The sequence below is a fragment of the Acinonyx jubatus genome, chromosome E2 (assembly GCF_027475565.1).
Source record: "Acinonyx jubatus isolate Ajub_Pintada_27869175 chromosome E2, VMU_Ajub_asm_v1.0, whole genome shotgun sequence".
Lineage (NCBI taxonomy): Eukaryota > Metazoa > Chordata > Mammalia > Carnivora > Felidae > Acinonyx > Acinonyx jubatus.
Genome location: NC_069396.1, coordinates 8,118,869 through 8,139,420, shown reverse-complemented (window position 1 = coordinate 8,139,420; position 20,552 = coordinate 8,118,869). Strand labels below are relative to the sequence as shown.

The following is a 20,552-nucleotide window of genomic DNA, read 5'->3' as shown; positions in this document are numbered from 1 at the left end:
AACAAATAATCCAATCCAGAGATAATCTGGGAGTGATGAGTACTATGAAAATAATCAAACACAGTCATGGGAGAGAAAGTAACTGAACACAAAGGTCAATGAAACCCTCTTTGAGGAAGATATTTGGAATTAAGGAGATATTTTGCACTGAGCTATAAATGGTGCAGATTGTGTGACTATTTCAACGAGGATCATTCCAGACTGAGTAGCAAGAGCAAAAGCCACATGGAGTAACTTGCTCCTAAGATGACTGCTAGTGAGTTCTTCACTCCCCACACGTCTGCACCTTCTTACTGCCGAGAAGTGGAATCATTTCCCCCTTGTTCTTGAATCCGAGCTGGCTTTGGCAATTCCCTTGGCAATTCGAATGGGACAGAAGTGACATGCTGGGATTGTTGAGGCCAGGTCATTAGAAACCCTGCAGGTTCCACTTGGGCCTGCTGGAGCACATTCATGGGGGGCACCCACTCAGATCTCACTGTCATGCTCCACAGAGAGGCCACAGGCAGATGCACCGTTCAACTGACCCAGCTGAGCTCCTAACCCACTGCCAACATCAACTGTCACTTACATGAGGGAGCCATCTTGGATGTCCAGTCTTGCAGAGTCTCAGCCAACAGCTGATTGCGCCTATCAGCAGAAGTCACCCAGTTGAGCCCAGTCAACCACACAACTAGGAGAGGTGATCATGAAGTGTTATTAAATTTCACCACGTTTGGGGGTGATCTGTTGCACAGCAGGAGATAATCACAACACCCTGTGACTCTGCTCTGTCTACCTCCAGTCCATTTCGCCTTGTTAATTCCTTCTTATCTTTCAACTCAAACATTATTCCCATAGAGGAACCTTCCTACAACCCTCACCCCAGATGCTCAGGCACCTTCCTGTATATTCTCAGAATCTGTATTTTACCTTCATAGCACTAATAATAATTTATAGTTTGTATTTATTTTTATGGTTACTTATAATTGCCCCCTTCTGTGCTCAATGATAATTCTCTATGTGTTTTGCTCACCATAACACCCCCAACATTTAGCATAGAGCCTGGCACCTAGTAGGTAATCAATAAATATTTGTTGAATAAAATAATAAAACAACAATGGAATGAATGTGTTGGCTTCAGGAAAAAAAAAAGGGGGGCATCCAGTTGTCAAAGTTAGCACACTTGATAACAGATATTGTCCCCAAATACTAATTCATGTCTGGTGGCCATATCTAGCTAGACTTTTTATCAAAGAAAGTTTAGAAGTTAAAATATCAATGGTCCAGGACATGTGGAGCCCCAGAAGAATTGGTTAAAAGATGGTTCTGTGACCTTCCAGAGGATGAAGAGTCCCTAAGTGGGCAGAGACCCTATGGGATAAGAGTAAGATCCTGGGATCCTTCTGGTTCTCAGCTACTCCCAGGAGAATCAGCAACCTGAGGCTCCTTTAATATCCCCAGCATCCCACACCAAAGCCATAAACAGTATGCACTCAAAGATGCCTCCCGAGCTTCTAAAACACAGCCCACAAAACTCCTCCTGGTTTACCTTCCTTCCACATTAGAAGCCTGTTTTCCTGCTTACTGCCTTTATATATTAAAAATAGTTTTTATGTCTTACTACCAGACATTAAGAACTTATTTATCAGGTACTATGCCAAGTGCTTTCCATGCATTATCTCACCTAATCCTCCCAGAAGCCTATGAGGAGAGCGTCTCCCAATTACAGATTGAGTAAACTAAGGCACAAAGAGGTTAAGAAATTTGCCCAAAGCCATGGAGCTAACAAGAAGCAGAGCTAGGTCTCAAAAACAAAACAAATAACAAAGAATCAAATGTGTGTGTGTGCGCATGCACACACACACACGCACACACACACACAGATTTGAATGTGTCCAAAACACAGATTTTTATGCATTCTGCTTCGATGCCTCATAAAAGAGAACACGTTCTCCTGATTTTGCCCCGCCCTGGCTCGGAACCAGTTAACGTGGCTCTGGGCCGGACACACCATAGGAGACGGCATGTGGTGATGACCTACCAAGGTTTAAACCCTGACACTTCCAGCAGGGGGGTCAGACTCCCCTTCTCCACCAGGGCCCAGCAGCCTGGAAGCACATCTGAATGGGCATCGCGGGCACAGAGAAGGAGCTCAGCCCCCAGCCAATCGAAGGCACAGGCGGGCAGGGCGGATCACCCTGTGGCACTCTCAGGACCCAGGGGACGGGGGTGCTGCGTACACTGTCAAGCTGAAGCTGGGGAAAGAGCTTGGATCTCAGGAGAATCCCCCGAGAAACACGGCCACAGTGAAACATCAGGTGCAACGCGGCTTTATTCTGGGTGGGCCAATTTTGAAATTCAAGACTGATAAACATGTCTGGGAATTTGAGAGACTGACTCAGAAATCCCCAGGCCCTTGGCCCTACCATTACGTGAAGGCTATAGATCCCACAAGTGAGCTTGCTCTAATCTTCTCTGCGCTTCCCTGACTCTCCCCGCCTCCCCATCCCCGCCCTGTGTGATAGCTGCCTCAGCAAGTGTGAATCACGAAACCACATAAACTGCAACAAGGCCATCCTCCTGCTGACTTCTGGGAACATAAACAATAATAATGTAAATGCAACGTACTAAAGGCTTAAGCAAAGTGCTTAAAGGAAATCTATATTTTTTATGTAAACAGTCTTCTGTTTACAGACGTGGTAACAGTCGTTCTGCTCAACTCTGGGAGATCCGAAACCAGTTTGCCCTAGAAGCAAAGGGTATAACCTCTGGCCAGGAGAGTGCAAAGGAAAGAGAACGCAAAAACCTCACTTTCAAACGTCTCTTCCCCCTTCCCCTTCTGCAGCGCTGGCTGGTGATACCTCTGTTAGGTGGTTAGACATCTGCATTTTCCTTTGCATAGCTCTCAAAGAACCCTTTGTAGGGCAAAAGGTACGGGGTGTGTGAGAGCCTGTGGAGATGAAAGAGAGAGGAAGAAAGGGGAGGGGGAGGTTAAGGTGTTAGAGAAGGAGCTTAAACTCAGACACCGCACAAACCATGAAAACCTTTCCCACCATTTCTAAGTCTCCTTTTGTCTCAGAGCCGAATATTGATCCTAGGTGGTGATCTACATGGCTAGAAAATGTCAGACAACTTGAAAATTCCTGATTGTTGCTAACCACAAATATTCGGGATTTGTGTTATCTAGGTTATAATGAGAACCTGCCAGGGAAAAATTCAGACATACAAATCTTTGTGTAAACTACCTTAAGAGTCTTAAGCTGACAAAAGCCAGAGCAAAGTCTGAAATTTTGTCCTCGGAGTACCCATAATTGAGTCTCTGGCTCTTCATATATTGTAACAGGATTCCAGCAGAACTTGGGTTTTCCACGTATGCCATTCTCCGTTGGGGCCAGAAAAGTCTTACTTCGTTCCGTGGCCTCCCTGATCTAAATATCTGGGAACCGTAGGGGTTATGGGGTAAAATGGTTTTCAACGTTCTGGGCACTGATGGAGGAACGGGTGAGAACAGGAGGGGTGAGAACATCACCCTCCTCCTGACCGCTGTCACTCTTGCCTGTCCAGAGTCCAACCCCTTCTTCTTCTAGGTGCTTAGGCCAATCACACCTTCACCTCCAGAAATTTAGACCTTGAGTACCATCACCCAGTCAAAAAACAATGGCAGCTAACAATAGCTATCTCATCGAAGCCAACGGAATGAATGATGAGATGCCTGCAGTAACATGAGAAAAAGTAGAACTAGTTTTGGTCATCCCTGCCTCCCATCCTGGAAAACCAACCTGCGGTAGGAGAGCTTAACCATCTTCTGAGACTAATTAGCTGATCCTGGCTGTCTGACCGCACAAAGGGAGGCACACCTTTGTAGAGCACAGACACAAATCTTTTTTTTTTCTCCTTTTTTTGAGGATGTTTTTGGGGGGCACCATTTTTTTTAATTCAAAATATACACAACAAAATGTGCCATTTTAATCATGTCTCATAATTAAATATACAATTCAGTGGCATTGAGTACATCCACTGCATGGTACAACTATCAGTCACTACTATCGGTTTCCAAAACTTACTCATCAGCCAGGAGTTTCCTACCCCCCTCACCCCCTCTGATCTACTTTCTGGCTCTGTGAATTTGTCTCACATGAATGGGTCACACATTAATCGTCCTTCAGTGTCTGGCTCATTTCACTTAGGATAATATTTTCAAGGTTTATCTATACTGTAACAGGTATCAGAATTTAATTTCTTTTTAAGGTTGAATAATATCCCATTGTATGGATACATCACATTTTGTTTATCCATTTATATGTTGATGGACATTTGAGTCGTTTCCACCTTTTTGGTATCTGGGATAGTATTGCTATGAAACATTGGTGTGAAAGTATCTGTTTGGGTCCCTGTTTTCCGTTCTTTTGGATATGCACGTGGGAGTTGAACTGATGGATCATGTGGCAGTTCTATATATATATATGTTTTGGAGGAAATGCCAGTGTTTTCCTCAAGTCTCCAAGAGACCAAATGAATGGGCCCACTTGACATCTAAACCATACCCAGGTCTCATATCAGCTGATGTACTCTTGACTACAGAAGAGAGATTAAGGAATTAACAAAACAAAGAAGAACCACTAACTTGTATAAGACACCTAGAGGGGCCAATCCGGTAGTGACTTCCTCACACTATTTCTTTTAATTCTTACCGTAACCATATGAAACAAGTCTTTTTAATTTTATACCCTCTCCCCAATTATCTTTAGCAGATAAAATTGAGTTTCAAAGCATAGGAAACTTTCCAAGGTCACCACAAAATAAATCTGTTTGGACTCATGTTTGTGCCATTCTCTACCACAGATCCCCTTAGTCAAACAGAACACATATGAGGTAAATGATCCTGAGCAGGGAAATCATCTAGCCAACTCACCTAGAAGTCTACACTGGTTTCCTAGGTGGAGTTCCAAATTTGAAGGCAAAGCATGGGTGAGTTCCCAGAAGATTCTGTTTTCTGGCCCCAAATCATCCCTGCCTGGGCCAGGGTAGTGAGTAACAAAGAGGAAGGAAGGAAGGAAGGAAGGAAGGAAGGAAGGAAGGAAGGAAGGAAGGAAGGAAGGGAGGGAGGAAGGGGGGAAGGAAGGAAAGAGGGAAAGGAAAGGAAAGGAAAGGAAAGGAAAGGAAAGGAAAGGAAAGGAAAGGAAAGGAAAGGAAAGGAAAGGAAAGGAAAGGAAAGGAAAGGAGGAAGATGAAAAGCAGAAAATAGCAAGGCCATCTGGTCAACAGTGGGTCTGTAACCTCGAGGCAATCATGCATTCTGTGCTGGCTAGCCTTTCGCATGAAGCTGTCCCTGCTGAGGTTACATCCCTCCTCACTGTGGCCTCAAGGAACCCAAGAAACACACTCATTGCTTCTTTGGTTATTTTATAAACAGTGCTTGGAAACCACGAGTCATTATCACTCTCCTGACCAGCCAGTCAGACTTTCCATGCCCTTGTGTGCCATGCCCTTAATCTTCTCAAAGCCAGCAGCATCATTCCTCTAAACCAAGAGGATTGTTTACTTTGGCCATAATCAGGGCAGAGTTTAGGTATCAGCCTGTCCTCTCTTAGTGCCCAACAGGGCTTTAGGGCTATAATCCAAACATTCATCCCACCATCCATTCTTTTATGCACGCAATCGCCCATGCACTCCTAGATCCTTCAAGTTTTGCCCAGGCAATTATATATTAATATATCCATTCATCCATTCATCTATTCATCCTTCCACCCACCCATCCATTCATTTATTGATGCAAGTATCCACCCATATAGTCCCTTTTAATCTTTCAACTACTTATCAATTCCTCAATGTATCCACCCACTTACCCAATAACCAATACAGTAATTTATCCACTCATTTGTGCATAGATGCATCCATCCTTTTATCACCCACTCAATCGCTCACCGTTTCTTCACTCAGTCACCCAATCACCCACTTATTCAACCACCTAACTACCTATTCCCTAAGTCTGTAATCACCTATCATGAGCCAGGCACCGGTGCTGATGTGGGAGGAATAAATGTGAACAGTACGGTTACCCATTCCCCCATCCACCTACAATCTCCCATCGATCAGCATCTATCCATTTATCCACCCTGTAGAATTCCACCCCTGTGGGCACTGACATCGTTACTGGGAGGCTCCCAGTGAGGTTCAAAGAGAGAAGTAGAGATGAACCCAGATTCAGGTCCATGCAGAGAGTGCAACCAAAATGGTAGGTGGGAAGGACTGGCTAAGAGACAAAAACTAGTCAAGAGACAAAATACCAGAAACGTAGTTAAAAAGGAAGAAAATTTGCAATGGTGCATATGAATATGGAATCTGCAGAAATTCATTTGGGTACCACCATTACTCACAGAGATATTGAGAAATAATTCTGAGCCTTCCTGAGGGTCAGAAGGAAGCTTAAAAAGGTGCCAAGATGATTAAGACACTTCCATGTATCTATCCACCCATCCATCAATTCATTCATTTATTCACATATCTACACATCCATATATTTATACATCTATCCATCTACATTTGTATTGTTCAACAACTGTAGCACTGGCTCTTAATCGGGGCTCCCTGAATTGGTACAATCACATGAATGCAATTCATCCTTGTACAGAAGTGCAAATTAAATATTTGCTGAATAAATTAATGAGTGCTCTCAGTTATGACTAGATAAACCCAAACCAAAAAGGTGGTGCCCTGATCAGATAATGTGGCTGGCTCTCAGGGTAGGATGAATAAGTTTACTTTTTATATGATTGCTTAATGACCATGTGCAGGATTCATCCTACCTGCATTTGAGAAATGGATATGCCCAGACGAGGCCATGACTAGTTTAGGCATGTCTAAAGGGACTTGGTTTTAGCTGTCTGACAAAGTGAATCCAACTCCCTCAATATTCTAACACACCACTGGAAAGGGCGAAGGCCAGATTCACGCATTAGGAGCTAATCAGCCAGATCTCAGGATTCAGTAGATCCAATTATTTTTGCTTAACACCACTTTACGAGGCCACCATAGAGACCCTTAATCAAACTGACTGTACGGGATAACTACATTTATGTAAACAGAACTCTGACTTGCTCAGTTGAGGAAGATCACCATGAGTTTGGTCAATATAGACAAGCTGTCTGGACAACTCAGAGTGAAATCTTGTCTTTTATTTCTAAAAAACAAAGTAAGCAAGCCCTTTCAATTAAACCTGGAGGCAACAGCATGTCAGCAGCCACACAGTGGATATGGGAGATAAAGCCAGAGAAAGGTAGATTTCCATCTGGCATCACTTACCACATCTGTGGTCTTGGGCTGGTTACATTGAGCGTCTCTAATCTTCAGTTTCCCCGTCTGTAAAATACAGGAAAACCATCCTTTACTTGACCCAGCTGGATTCTAGTCAGTACCCTATAGAAATATCTATACTCTCGATGCCTGACACAAAGGAGGCACCCAAAATTGGAGCTCCCAGTACGTTGATTTTCTAAATAGTTGCTCTGACTATTTCACTTTTCTTGAGACCACTCATTAAAAAAAAAATTTTTTTTAACTCTTTTAATACCTGTTAGGAACACTTGACTCTGCGAAGGGCTTCCCTGTCTCTTGCCTCATTTGCATGTCAACATCACCATCGTTGTCATTATCCCCCAAACTATAACCACTTCCATTCTGCAGATAAGAACACCGAGGCCCAAGTGGAATGAGTAACTTACCCACTTCATATCAGACTCAGAACTTGAACCCGTCACCGTCAGGCTCTGAGCCCAGTTTTCTTGGTATCAGCAGGTTATAAATAGCAGACCCAAGAAAACAAATAGAAGAGGCAAAAGGCCACCAAATTGCCTGAGACCCATCCAGAGTGGTCTTGCTTATGTAACAAGTATGCAGTTTGCTAAGAAGACCCAAGTAGTCCTATGTACTCATGGCGCTTGTGTTCTTCCACACGTGTGAGCAGTATCATTAAACACCATTGTGACCTTTGGATTGGCCTCCAACATACAAGACGATCCTCTAACCTGAAAAGCTGTCCTATTTGCCCAGATTCCTACAAGGAGCCTGTGTTTTATTTCACTGTTTTCCTGGGTGTGCTTCTATTTTCTTATTTATTTATTTGAACTACTAAATTATCTAATTAGTGACATATACCGTTGACACATGGGCCACTATGAATATTTACTGCACACTTGTTCACGCATTTATCTAAATAGGTGGCATGCCAGCGCCATGTAATAAGGAATAATGATTCTTTAGGAGAGTTACAGGAAATTATAGGAGGGGGAAAAAGTTTTGCACAGTGGGTTGCAGCTTCCAACCACATCTATCAATTCTTCCTGAGATAGAGCAATTGCATAGTAATGACAAAAAATTTATAGTAATGAATAAATCAATACTCAGCTCTGCAGCAGTTTCAGATGTTACTTTTATAGGTCTTCCCGTGTCTATTATATATCCCTTAGCTCTGGAGCTGAGAGAGTGCAGTGAATGCCAACAGCTATAGGAGAAAGGGAATAGCTCAGACTCCTGAGAACATGGTGATCCATCACGATCCCCTCTCAGGGAGACCCATTTATATCTCTGAGCCCTAACATGGAGCAGCTTACAGTGATCAACTACTCAGTGGACAAGTGTTTGTTTTAAGAATGGAGCTGTCATTTCATACTGAGCAAAATGGAAATGCAAAAACAAACAAACAAACAATTATGTAGGAAGGAGTAGGATCTCCCAGGGCTTTATTCATCCAGCAAATATCAGCACACAGTAGGCCAAGTGCCTACTGGGTACCAAGCATAGTTCTGGGCAGGGGTCAGCAAAGCTTTTTTCCTGTAAAGAGACAGACAGTAAATATTTTAGGTTTTACAGGCCAAATCGTCTCAGCTGCCACATAGCAACTCTGTCTCTGTAGTGCAAAATCAGCCATATATGATTTGTTAAAAAATGGGTACAGCTAGGTTCCCCCGAAATTAACAAAGAAGGTGATGGGCAGGGCTTGGCCTGTGGGATACAGATTGCCCAGCTGGTATACAGAGCCACATTTCCCCAAAGGATGAGCCCTCCTTCAGTGGACCGTGGGATGACTGGGTAGGGACACAGACCTGGTATAAATGACTTAGAATCACACAAGGAGATTTAATGCCAACTGTAAGTCTCTTGCAATGATTACACCAAGCAGAGAGTCTCTATAGGGTGCTAGCCTTTACTATCTCTCCAACATTTTGTTAACCTCTTTTTCAACAAAAAGAGAGCTCCCAAGACTCAATATTGGCAAGGAACAGCTTCTAGAGATTCTTCAACTATTGTTCCTTTTTTTTTTCTGAGTTTCTATTTATGGCAAGTAATGCTTGTTTCCGTTTACCACTTAGAAAGGCAGAAACAGGGTTTCTTAACCTTGGCACTACAGACAGATGTGCTGGAGGTGGGAGGCTGTGAACTGTAGGATGTTTTGTGGCATCCCTGGTCTCTGCCCACTGGATGCTGGTAGCACAAACCATGCCTCTATCACTTACTTCTCCCATGATATCGAGCAACTATTTAATCTCCCCTCCCTCACCTTTCTCCTCTTTCCAACGGGTATGATGATGACAGTAGCCCTAACCTGATTGAATTGCTGTGAGGAGTAAATCAGTTCATTCATGCAAAGCAGTCGGAAGACAGCCCACCTGGGAAAAGCATTCAATTAATATCAGCCATGGTTATTCGTCCTAGTAACAAAATGTTTCTGCTTTAAATATTTTTATTTGTCTGGTAACTTATTCAAGGAATCCAATTTGAAGAAAATACTAAATAAACAATATTTCAGACGGCATAAAGATATGTCAGGTTTATGAAGATGTCTTGTAAGTAAGTTAAAGTTGTGAAACTAATGTATTTAAAGAGGGGGATTTGGGTGTGTTTTAATCTGAGCTCTATCACTCATTAGATATGCAACTTTGGACCAGCTACTGAGCTTCGGTGACCTCCGGTTTTCTCACTGGGAGGAAAATGGTGCACTCTCGGAGAGGTGTTGTAAGGCAAAATCGAGACAATGTTTTCAGGAGTTGCTCAACACAACATAGGTACTCAATAAATGTTACTTCTTGCCCTCCCTGTCCTTATCGTTAGTAACTCTTACTGGTTGCATCAGCCATCTGCTGTGTAACAAATAATGCCAAAACTTAGTGGTTTAAAACTACATCCCTCATTAGCTCACGATTCCATGGGTTAGCAATTTGGGATAAGCTCAGCAGGGTGGTTCTTCTGCCGATCTTAATTAGGGCCACTCACATGGCAGCTGGATGAACCAAGATGGCCTCATTCGCATGTCTGCCTGTAGGGCCTCCTGCTGCTATCGCTCTCAACCTCCAGAAGGCTAGCCTTGACCTCTGTCTGGAGGCAGGTGTGTCCCAGAAAAGTGAGAAGAAGCTACAAGGCCTCTTGAGGCCTAGACTCAGAAGTCACACCACATTCCTTCTACCACATTTCAGTACTCAAGACAGGCCACAAGGTCATCTCACATCAAAGCATGGGGAAACAAACTCCACTTCCGATAGAAGGAGGAGAGCAGTCACCTTGCAGGGAGTGCCATTCACTGGGACCCTTTCTGTAACAAGCTGCCACGCGGTCTGCCAAGAGCTGTAGTGCACATCCTCTCTCCTATTTTCCCATAAGAACACACTGGATGCCATTCACGTGACTAACATGCACCTCTGTGGGTGTCCAGCTGTTCACAAAGCCCCCTCAAATCACATGGGAAGTACAGTATATCACAAAGACTCAGAATCACCACAATTAATAATGGCACATCTGTCCAAGGTCACCCACTGTAGTTTACATTATTGCCAAGACAGCCTATGGAATCCATAGTATTTCCCACTCTGTTCTAAATGTTGCTTCTCTTACATTCAAGAAAAAATGGTCAACGTGAGATATACACCATGAGATTATTACAAAGATTAACCTTAAGTCTCTTCTCCTTGATAAGACATGCCATTTATATCAAATGTTAACACTACAATATTAATAACAAATTGTATTAGTAGATCTCGAAATTGATTTGGGCATGATTCATTAGTCCATGTAACTTATTCAATTTAGGAATTCATTCTCACCCAGTTTTCAGTAGCCACAGTCTAAAAGTACCGTTAGTCTTTTTCTCGTTACATTTTCTTCCCTCTGGATCGTGACTTTATGGTGATTTTTCTCCAGCACATACCACCAACCTTTTCAAAGATATACTTTAAGTCTGTATGTTATCATTAGCTGCACCACTTCCTATAGGTAGGTTTAAAACATCAGACTTTCTGGCCACAAACCAGATCACTTCTAATCTACACACTTCAACAGTGTTCACACCCATCAGAGACTCTGGCTTGGCTTCCCACGCTGTCACCTACCTTTCTCCAGTTTGGATTCCATGGTCCACCCCTACAACAACCCCCTGACCTCGGCTCCTGATCCCCCCTGTCTATGCTGTGGTAAATCTCATCCCCGCTTAAACTCACCTCTCTTCTTGCTCCATGCCTGGACCTGAGCAGAATGTGGCAAGAGAAAAACTCACGACCATGCTTACTGGCCTCATGTGAGATTTCTGGCCACATATCTTAAGTGGGCCTTCAGCGCCTCCTCCGACTTATCCAGGTAACTACTCACACCTTCTCACTCTTCAGGCAGCAGCCAACACTCATTGTCAATAGATTAGCCTGATTCTTATTTTACTGAGAAAATAGGAGCATTCAGAAGAGTGTGTTTTCTTTTCCACCTGCATCTCTGCATGTAGACTCGGCCTTCTCTATTCCTGTTTAGGATGATCAAACGTCTCTACTGCTTTCTGAACCCACCCTCTTCCATCTCATCTTTGGGAATTTTCTCTTAAAGGTGCTCCTCCAACCCCCAAATCAGCAACCAATCAATTACTCCCATCGGCATTTGGACATGCCCAAACATGGAGCATCTACAAATAAAGACCTTGCAACTCTTTCTGGTATCTCGTTATATTTCTTATCTACCCTTTCCGAATACTTCAAAGCTGCCTCCCCTATGATTCCACTAAGAAGTCTCTTGTTAAATTCCTCGGCGGTCTTCATCTCCTTCAGTCAAATCCCATGTCTTAGACGGCAATGTCTTTGAGTCTCAGTGTCACTCACCAGAGTTGATCTGGGTCACTCCTCTTGAAACCCTCCATTGCCTTAGCTTTCCCCAGTCACCACACTTCCCTGGCTTTCCTCCCCCATCATTGGCTAATACAACTTTTGTCTCTTCCCAGTCTTCAGTGTTGGTTCACCCAAGGATTATGGACTTCACCCTCTTCTCTTCCATATCTACAACTCATTCTCAAGGTGGCCTCACTTGGACTCTTGGCTTTAAATATGATCTCTTTGCTGGTGACTTCCAAATTTATACCTTGATATATCTAGCTCTGATGTCTCCCTGGAATGCCAGACTCATAGATTCATCTGCACACTTGCTATGTCCACTTGGATGCCTAATAAGCATGTCAAACATTAGAAATACAGAATAGAAGTTTGTGATTTCACTCCTTCAGTTCCTTCCTTCCCCTTTCAGGAAAAGGCACCACCTTGTACTCAGTCAATCCAAAAACTAAGAGGCTGTCCTTGTTTTCTTTCTTTCCATCATCTTTCCATCCGATCCATCAGCAAGTCCTGTTGGCTCTATCGTTAGGATATATCAGAATTTGACTCTCCTGACCAGCTGGATAGCCACCGTGGTTTCTAAGTTGGACTTGTGAAATATTCTACCTGCTCTCCCTGTTTCCAGTCTTGCATCCTTACTTAGTTCTCCCCACATAGCAGCCAGAGCGAGCTTGTTCCAGACACACATAAATTGGATCATGTCATTGCTCTTTTCATAAAACTCCAGTGATTTTATATCACATATGGACTATAATCCAGATTCTGCACCTTGGCTGTCATGCTGTTACCGCTACCTACCTCTCTGCACTCACCTCCCATACTCTGCCTCACTCACTCAGCTCCACCGTGTTGGTTGGCCTGAGTTCTTATAGACACACCAGATTCATTCCCACATCAGAATCCCTGTTTTCATGGTTCCCTCTGCCTGCAACTCTCTCCCCACAAACCTTTCAATGACTCACCCACTCACTTTGTTCATTTCTCAACCCAAATATTACCTCTTCAGAGAAGCATCTCTGACTACTTTCCCTCAAACAACCTGTCATTCATCATCCTCACTCTTTGCTTTTTCTTTAGAAGAGTCTTATTACCCAAAATTCCATTATACATGTATTTTATTCCTCACTCACTGTCCGTGTCTCCACTAAAACGTAATTTCCAACAGATCAAGGGCCTTCTCCATCTCATTCACTGTTCAGTGCACAGCACATTGTAGACACTAAATAAACATTAGTTGGATAAATGATTGATATTATTGGCAGAAATAATAATTGTGAAATGTTCTCAGAACTTTCACTTCCTGCATTCATATTAGACATGATCATTTGGCTTAAATAAGAAAGGAAGCAAGGAAGACATAAGCTTGTGTTGGCATATGAATTTCATTTAAATTCCTTACCCACTACCTGTATCTCCTCCAGATCCAGATGGAGTTTAAGAAAATGGAGAGGTGGAACTATTTAATGTCTAAATAGTTACATACTAAATAGCTTTCTCTTCTTCTTTTCTCCTAATATTGCCTATAAACTGGGGCACCCGGTTGGCTCAGTTGGTTAAGCATCCGACTTCGGCTCAGGTCATGATCTCACTGTTCATGAGTTCGAGCCCCACATCAGGCTCTGTGCGGACACCTCAGAGCCTGGAGCCTGCTTCAGATTCTGTGTTTCTCTCTCTCTCTCTGCCCCTCCCCTGCTCGCACTCTGTCCCTCTCTGTCTCTCAGTAATAAATAAACATTAAAACTTTTAAAAAATATATATATTGCTTATAAACTCTCTTTATTCACATCGGACACATCAGAATTTGTAAGAACCCATCAACATCACCCATTACATGAAGACATGTAAACTATAAGCATATTTAATTGATTTGACATGAACATTAAATGTCATCAGCTTATAGTATGCAACTCATCCCAGCAACTGACACCTATCCAAAGCAAGATTTCAAAATGTTTATTTGGCTTTCATAACTCAGAAGGGGATTCTGGAGTAGTATTTTGACAGGTTCTCCCATAGAATTACCATTGGCTTTCATATAGAAGGATTCTTCAGATGTAATATCTAAGTTTACTATCAATTATTCAAGTAGGACTGCTCTCTGGGCCCAGGCCTACTTGGGATAGAAGACCAAGGGAAAAGAGATGCTTTGGCAGTACTGAGAGATGCTGGAAACAGAAGTCCCCTGGCTCGCTGGATTCTAGCCTCTTGCCACAGTAGCAACACTCAAGGATAGAAGTGCACTAAGATGTTCCCTAATGACTTCTTTGGTTGTTAGAGTTTGCTCGGATCAGCCTCTTGTCCTATCGAACCGGCCCTCTGTGAGGTTACGTGCTCGGCAGAGCCATGTCTAGTGGTCCAGGGGTCCAGGGGTGAGCACGCACTCCTCTATGCTGCCTGGAGCAGCTGTGAAAGTCCTGGGTGCTGTCACCAAACACTTCTGTGCTGTGTCTTCCTGGCACGTGATAATGTTGTATTTCGCCACCTTCTTCTAAGACAGCTATGGCCATGTGACTCGGCTTGCCCAAGGGAATAGAAACAGAGGTGATGTGTGCTACTTCTTGGCAGAAGCTTTAAAAACCAGGGCACAATTTGACCTGTTTTCTCCCTAAGCAGAGGTGATTATAGAAGCACATGCCGAGAGGACGCCTCCTTCAGCCAGGGGCCTCGCGTTCCTCTGATGAGCAGACCCCCCTGACATCACTTTGCTAGAGATGTGGCTTGAGGGAGAAGGAGAGACAGACTGACGTGCAGGCAGGGAAGATGGACAGACAGACTCAGAGAGGAACTGATGATGTTAAGCCACTAGGATCCGTGGATGTTAAGCCACTGGGATCCGTGGAGTGTTTGTCTTCCCCAGCATGACCTGGCCCATCCTGACTGCCATTCCCTTCTGAAGTCTCAGGATGTGGGCAAGGGCTGGTAGTCCTGCAAGCTTGGATGTTAATAATTCAGTCATGGGAGACTTCTTGACACAACAGGGTCTGTGGTACAGGGGAGCAAACAGGTGCTGAGACAGTCATTCTGAAAAACCCCTGGAGAGACTGAGTCATCTCCAAAACACTTCCAGAATCTTGTCTGGCCTCCACCTTCATCAGAAGCCAAGTCCCCAGCGGAATGTCTGCACCTTGTCCTCCAGCCCCTTGTGGTTCCAGCCGAGCAGGGGACCAAGACAGCGGCAGTCAGGTTGGCTTCAGAGCACAGAGGTTGATTCACAGAGTAAAAAGGCCCGGCTGGACCCACCCAGGCCACAGGGCCTTCAGTGGCCCCACAGGCTCCCAGGCAGAGAGAACAGAACTCCTGCAGGTCAATCACAGCAAGATTTTGACAAAACCACACAAATCTGCATCCTAGTTCCTCTAGTTGTGTGGCTTGGGGCAGTTTACCGAGGCTTAATTTCTTTGGCTATGGAACGAGGAACTTAATAATATATACCTCAGCTGGGGCGGGGGGGGGGGGGAGACTTCGTGAGATAAATGTCAAGAGCTCCATACTGTCCCTAAAACATAGTAGTTAAATCATACGAAAATGCCATTTTTACAAAGAAAAAATGGTCAACTTCTGGCAGTTTCATATGGTTTGACTTAGAAGTGTCAGGTAAGGGGCACCTGGGTGGCTCAGCTGGTTAAGCATCCGACTCTTGGTTTCAGTTCAGGTCACGATCTCACAGCTCATGAGACGGAGCCCCACGTCAGACTCTGCACTGCCAGCGTGGAGCCTTCTTGGGATTCTGTCTCCACCCCTCTCCTCCCACCATGCTCTCAAAAATAAATAAATAAATAAACTGAAAAAAATTGTCAGTTAAGAGGAGCTGGTTTCACTTCTGAAAAAATTCCGATAATTCAGTAAGGGCTACTCGTGTCTGTCCTATGTTCTTCATCAGGATTCACAAACCAGAGAATGTTCAGGTGTTTCCCAGACTCTGTAAATGGACTACATGTACTAGACGACCATTAGGCAAGCTCTGTCACCGAGTATGTAAGCCATGTGGCCACAGGTGGCTGGCCTTGGCCAATGGTCTTCTCCCAAGACCAAATCATCAGTACCTGCTCCTGGCTTTGCTTCCATTAGCTCTGCCCCGAGGCACTAGAACAGGTTGGCTATATAGAAGCAAAGAGCTGTCTCTGAAAAATTTACCCCAAGAATCCTAAGATTTATTGTCTTCCCTGCCTGGGATGTAGAAGCAGCACGTGGGAGATTCTTTTTATAAAAGAGAGGGGATTCGAAGTCGTCGGCCTGCCTACTGGACAAGCCAGCAGCATAGCCCTCTGCTTACTTCTCCCCACTCCCAGCCTCAGGTTACCAGGAAGTATTAATGAACTCAGGGTGGCTGCAGAAGGCATTGGGCTATTTCCAGCCTCCACGTGTTTGCTCCTGCGATTCCCTTTACCTGGAATGCCTTTCTTCTCCTCTGTTCCCCTCTTTCCCACACCTCAAACCATGCTTTATCATACACTAAGACTACATGCTTTATGGGAGAAGGGATCCTGTCTGTCTTGTCCATTGCTTATATTCCTAAAATGGCACCTACATTCAACAGATACTGGTTGAATTAATGAGTGAATAAATGAATAAGTGCAAAGGCCTACTCTAGCATCAAGAGCTTCAGAAAACTTGGCCCGGACACATGTCTCGCTGGTGAGGATCCCCTCCCATGTCCTCCCAAGGCACCTCTGTAAGGTGTCTTTATCTCTGCTCTCACAACACTAAATGTGTGGCGACACCCTATTGTACAAGGCCAGAGACCGCCTTTCTCACGTTAGAGATTCCCCGAGTGAAGACTTGGGATGTGGCTAATAAGGTGCTCTGTAAATGTATCTCGGGCCCAGTTCCCTTCCTCTCTCTTCCTTGGCTCTTTGAGAATAGCCTTGGCACCTGCAGCCCTAGGCTGGGAGAGTGGGGCTCTCAAACCCTAATGGAAAGATGAGTTCAGCTCAGGGAACCACCTGGAGGGGTGGGGAGGAGAGACTTGGCGCTTTTCACAGTCTATGCAGAGGACTATGAATTCTTCACTTCTAAGCAAAATGGCAAAAGGGAAATATAGGTCTTCAAACAAGTGATTTATTCTGTATCAGAAACGCATTTACCTGGCCTATTTTGCTGAACAGAAAAACCTCAGGTTCACTTAGTAAAACTCAATCTGAATATTTCTATCCTTTATTTCCATACAGATTAGCTTCATATGGCCTCGAGTATAAACACCACAGATTGGCTTGCGGGTTCTATGGGGGGAAAGAGGCAGCGCGGAAGGGAGATCATCGCTATTTTAAGTTTCTTCATGGTTCAGCAGGCGGCTGCCTAAGAGTTCTAAAGGAGCAAACAAAATAAGAAAAGTTTATTGATTAGTTTACAAATAACTGTTGTATAAGAAAAGGTACTGAATGGCAGGCTGGCTTACTGATGGCTTACTCCTCGCAGCCCTTTTCATTCTGTGGCCTTGGGAGCAGCCTCAAGGGGGAAATAAAAGAAGCAAACCAAATGTGTTGTCTGGATAAATAAGAGTTTGCACCGGGTTAAAAAAATAAATAAACAGGACCCTTTATTTGTTGCTGATTCGGAAGGAGACCGGCATATGTCTCCTCTTCTTCATCCTTTCATGAAAAAATCTTTTTAAATGTTTTTCCCCTCCTCTGGCCGCCACAATAAAGCTTGAGATGCCAGACTTCAGGGCACAGGTGACAAGCTTTGATATGGTCCCCTCTAGTCACCAGCCAGTCACTGAGAGTACTTTTAGGAAAAAAAGCAAGGGCATCAAACCCATGCTTGTTCCTGGGCTTACAGCTAAAAGATCTTGACCTGGAGAGTGAAGTCGTTTCGGGGTGGGGAGATGGGCAAGGGTCCTGGAAAAAGTAAGTACAGGAACACCACCAGGATTTCAACCTGCTCTGAACTGCTCCGTCTTTGTGAGGCCTTGGCAAGGTGTTGGCTGGTGGGGAGGATTAACAGAAATAAGGCGCACGAAAGCCCAGGGACAGGTAAGCTCTCGGGCAGTGCAGTGTCGGCACCGGGATGAGATTTCGGTCACCAGAAACTTCTCATGAGATATGGGAGTAGAGTGCAAGAGAGGGGGCTACGGTGCAAGTCAGGCAGAGAGGGAGGGAGCGTCTAGGCCCCACCAAGGAGTTTGGTCTGATGTCCACAGACTGGCATATCCCAAATGTGAAACAGGCAGAATGAGTCCAATTCGACCTGGAATGTTGACCAAGCACTAATGAACCCTGGACTACAGAGACAGTGTTCTTGCCCTTTCAAACCCCACTTCATAACTTCTGCTTATGCTACGAAGAAAGTCACTTCGATATTGGCGGATCGTCAACATTTCTTGAGCATTTGCTAATTTCTCTTTTTAACCCAACCAGGTGCAGGACCTACACGGCCAATCATCACTGGCTATAGTACAACTTTACCTTTTGTTGACATGGCATTTATTTTCCAGATTACCTTCTTTTACTGGACAGTGATATCTTTTTTTCAACCATGTTAGCTATAGACATATTAATTTTAAAAGAAGTCTTTGTAAGTTTTTAAAAAGTGAACTGTCTTAGGCACTCTCATGAATTGGGGGTGGAAATATGAATTGGTACAGCTCTTGTAGAGAGTAATTTGACAATATTTAACAAGATAACATGTGCCTTTAGCTTTTGACCCAGCAAGTTCAGTCCTAGGAATCTACCCTGAAGCTAGAACTCCAACAATGAGAGAACATACGCACACAAGTGTATTCACTGCAGCTGTCTGCGACTACAAACACTGGAAATAACTTTAAATGTCCATACATACAAGATGGTTGAATCAAGTCTGGCACATCCATACAGAACTGAGTACAATGTCTCGGTGAAAAATAACGAGGATGATTTCCACTAACTGAGAGGGGGTGATTTCCAGGAATTATTTTTAAGTGAAAAAAAACTCAAAGTAGAAAGAATATCTGTAATATGCCACCTTCTGTGTAAGAAGGAAAAGAAAATGAGAAAGTATACATGTATTCTCCTAAATACCGGAAGGATAAATCATAACCCAATGACCTTGGTTATGTGTAGGGGTACGTGAACAGGGTCAGGAAGAGTAGAAAGGTTGGAGGGGAGGGATCAGGAATGGGGGAGGTGCATATCTCTGAGGGCATCTTTTTGTAGAATAGGGACATTTGTAAGCATGTTAGCATTTCACATAAAAAAAATCAACAGGGATAATGAAAAAAAACCCTAAAATGGAATACAAACAGTAACAGATGAACTAACTCTATACTGAATGAATAACATGCCCATACCGAAAGAGGAACAAAGAATAAGCCCAAATAACTTAAATACAGTATCTGGATGATATCCCTCAGACTAAAGACAAAAGTAGCTATACGCAAATATTGACACGTAGTCAGTCAGTTTGTTCTTCACAGTAATATGGATTAGCAATTCTGAAACCACTCTCTGTGCATTCTAAGGTTGATTAAATAAGTAAATATATTGTGGATAATGGGATCACAGTTTTTCATGGTGAAAGAAGAGAGAAAGAAATGTAGAAAGGGGCCAGATCAACATGAACCCTGTGTGTTAGACTGGAGTTCGAGATATGGATGTGGAATCATAATTTATAATATAGATGGATAAATAGATATAAATATAGGTAGAAAACGAGATATAGATGTGTAGGTTTATGGTCTGTTTCTGTGGGCATACATAAACACACGTAACATACTTCTGTTTTGTAGCTCTGTTCACTGAGAGGCAATGACGTCCCCATAACAAGGAGAGACTTGTTATCCAGATGATCATTATCCTCCCAAAGAATCCAGAAACCCTTGGAAAAATGGCTGATTCCGGAGATGGAACTAGAAAAGCCTAAGATGAGCTTGGAAGAGCTCATCGAGTCACAAAGTAAGGATGTGCCTGAAGAAATATAGAAACATATCAAAAGGACAGAGGGTGCAGCTTGAAGGGGCTCTCCCCGGCCAAAGTGGGGACGACTTGAGTATTAGAATAAATAGGGCTAGCCACAGATCATAACTCAGGGAATGATACAGGAACCCGCAAATACATACTGATAGAAGTAAATACATAAATATATGAATAATACATGGGAATGAATAATAGAGTGGATGGAAAGGGAGGACTTACAATTCCTTGTGATAGAAGGTGAGCTAACAAACGCAGAAAAAAATAAAGGAATTAGAAAATCACCACTGGGCAATCAGCATAGTAATCATCGATTCAGGCAAGATGCAACAATCAGGCTTACAGAAGTGGATCAAGGTTTGGCAAGAAACAGGATATTTACGGAATCACAAAGTACCTCCCACAGGATATTTATTAATGAAAGAGTACAGGATGATTTTACAGTGGAGAAACCCAGTTGACCCCACCTTAAGTGGTGGTAATGGGACGAACTGACATTGTCTGCCTCCTGATATCATGTTCTGCCCAAAATGCATTGACTGAATCAACC

The 20,552-nt window shown here is 43.6% G+C and overlaps 1 long non-coding RNA gene across 4 annotated transcripts in view; it reads right to left on the bottom strand.

Moving 5' to 3' along the window:
* Window positions 1–20,552, bottom strand: part of LOC106984023 (uncharacterized) — a 798,380-nt gene that overhangs the window by 364,316 nt on the left and 413,512 nt on the right. For all 4 annotated transcript variants that reach the window (XR_008293707.1, XR_008293706.1, XR_008293705.1 and 1 more), the window contains one exon: window positions 7,285–7,341. This is a non-coding gene — a long non-coding RNA (uncharacterized LOC106984023). The remainder of the gene's footprint in view (window positions 1–7,284; window positions 7,342–20,552) is intronic.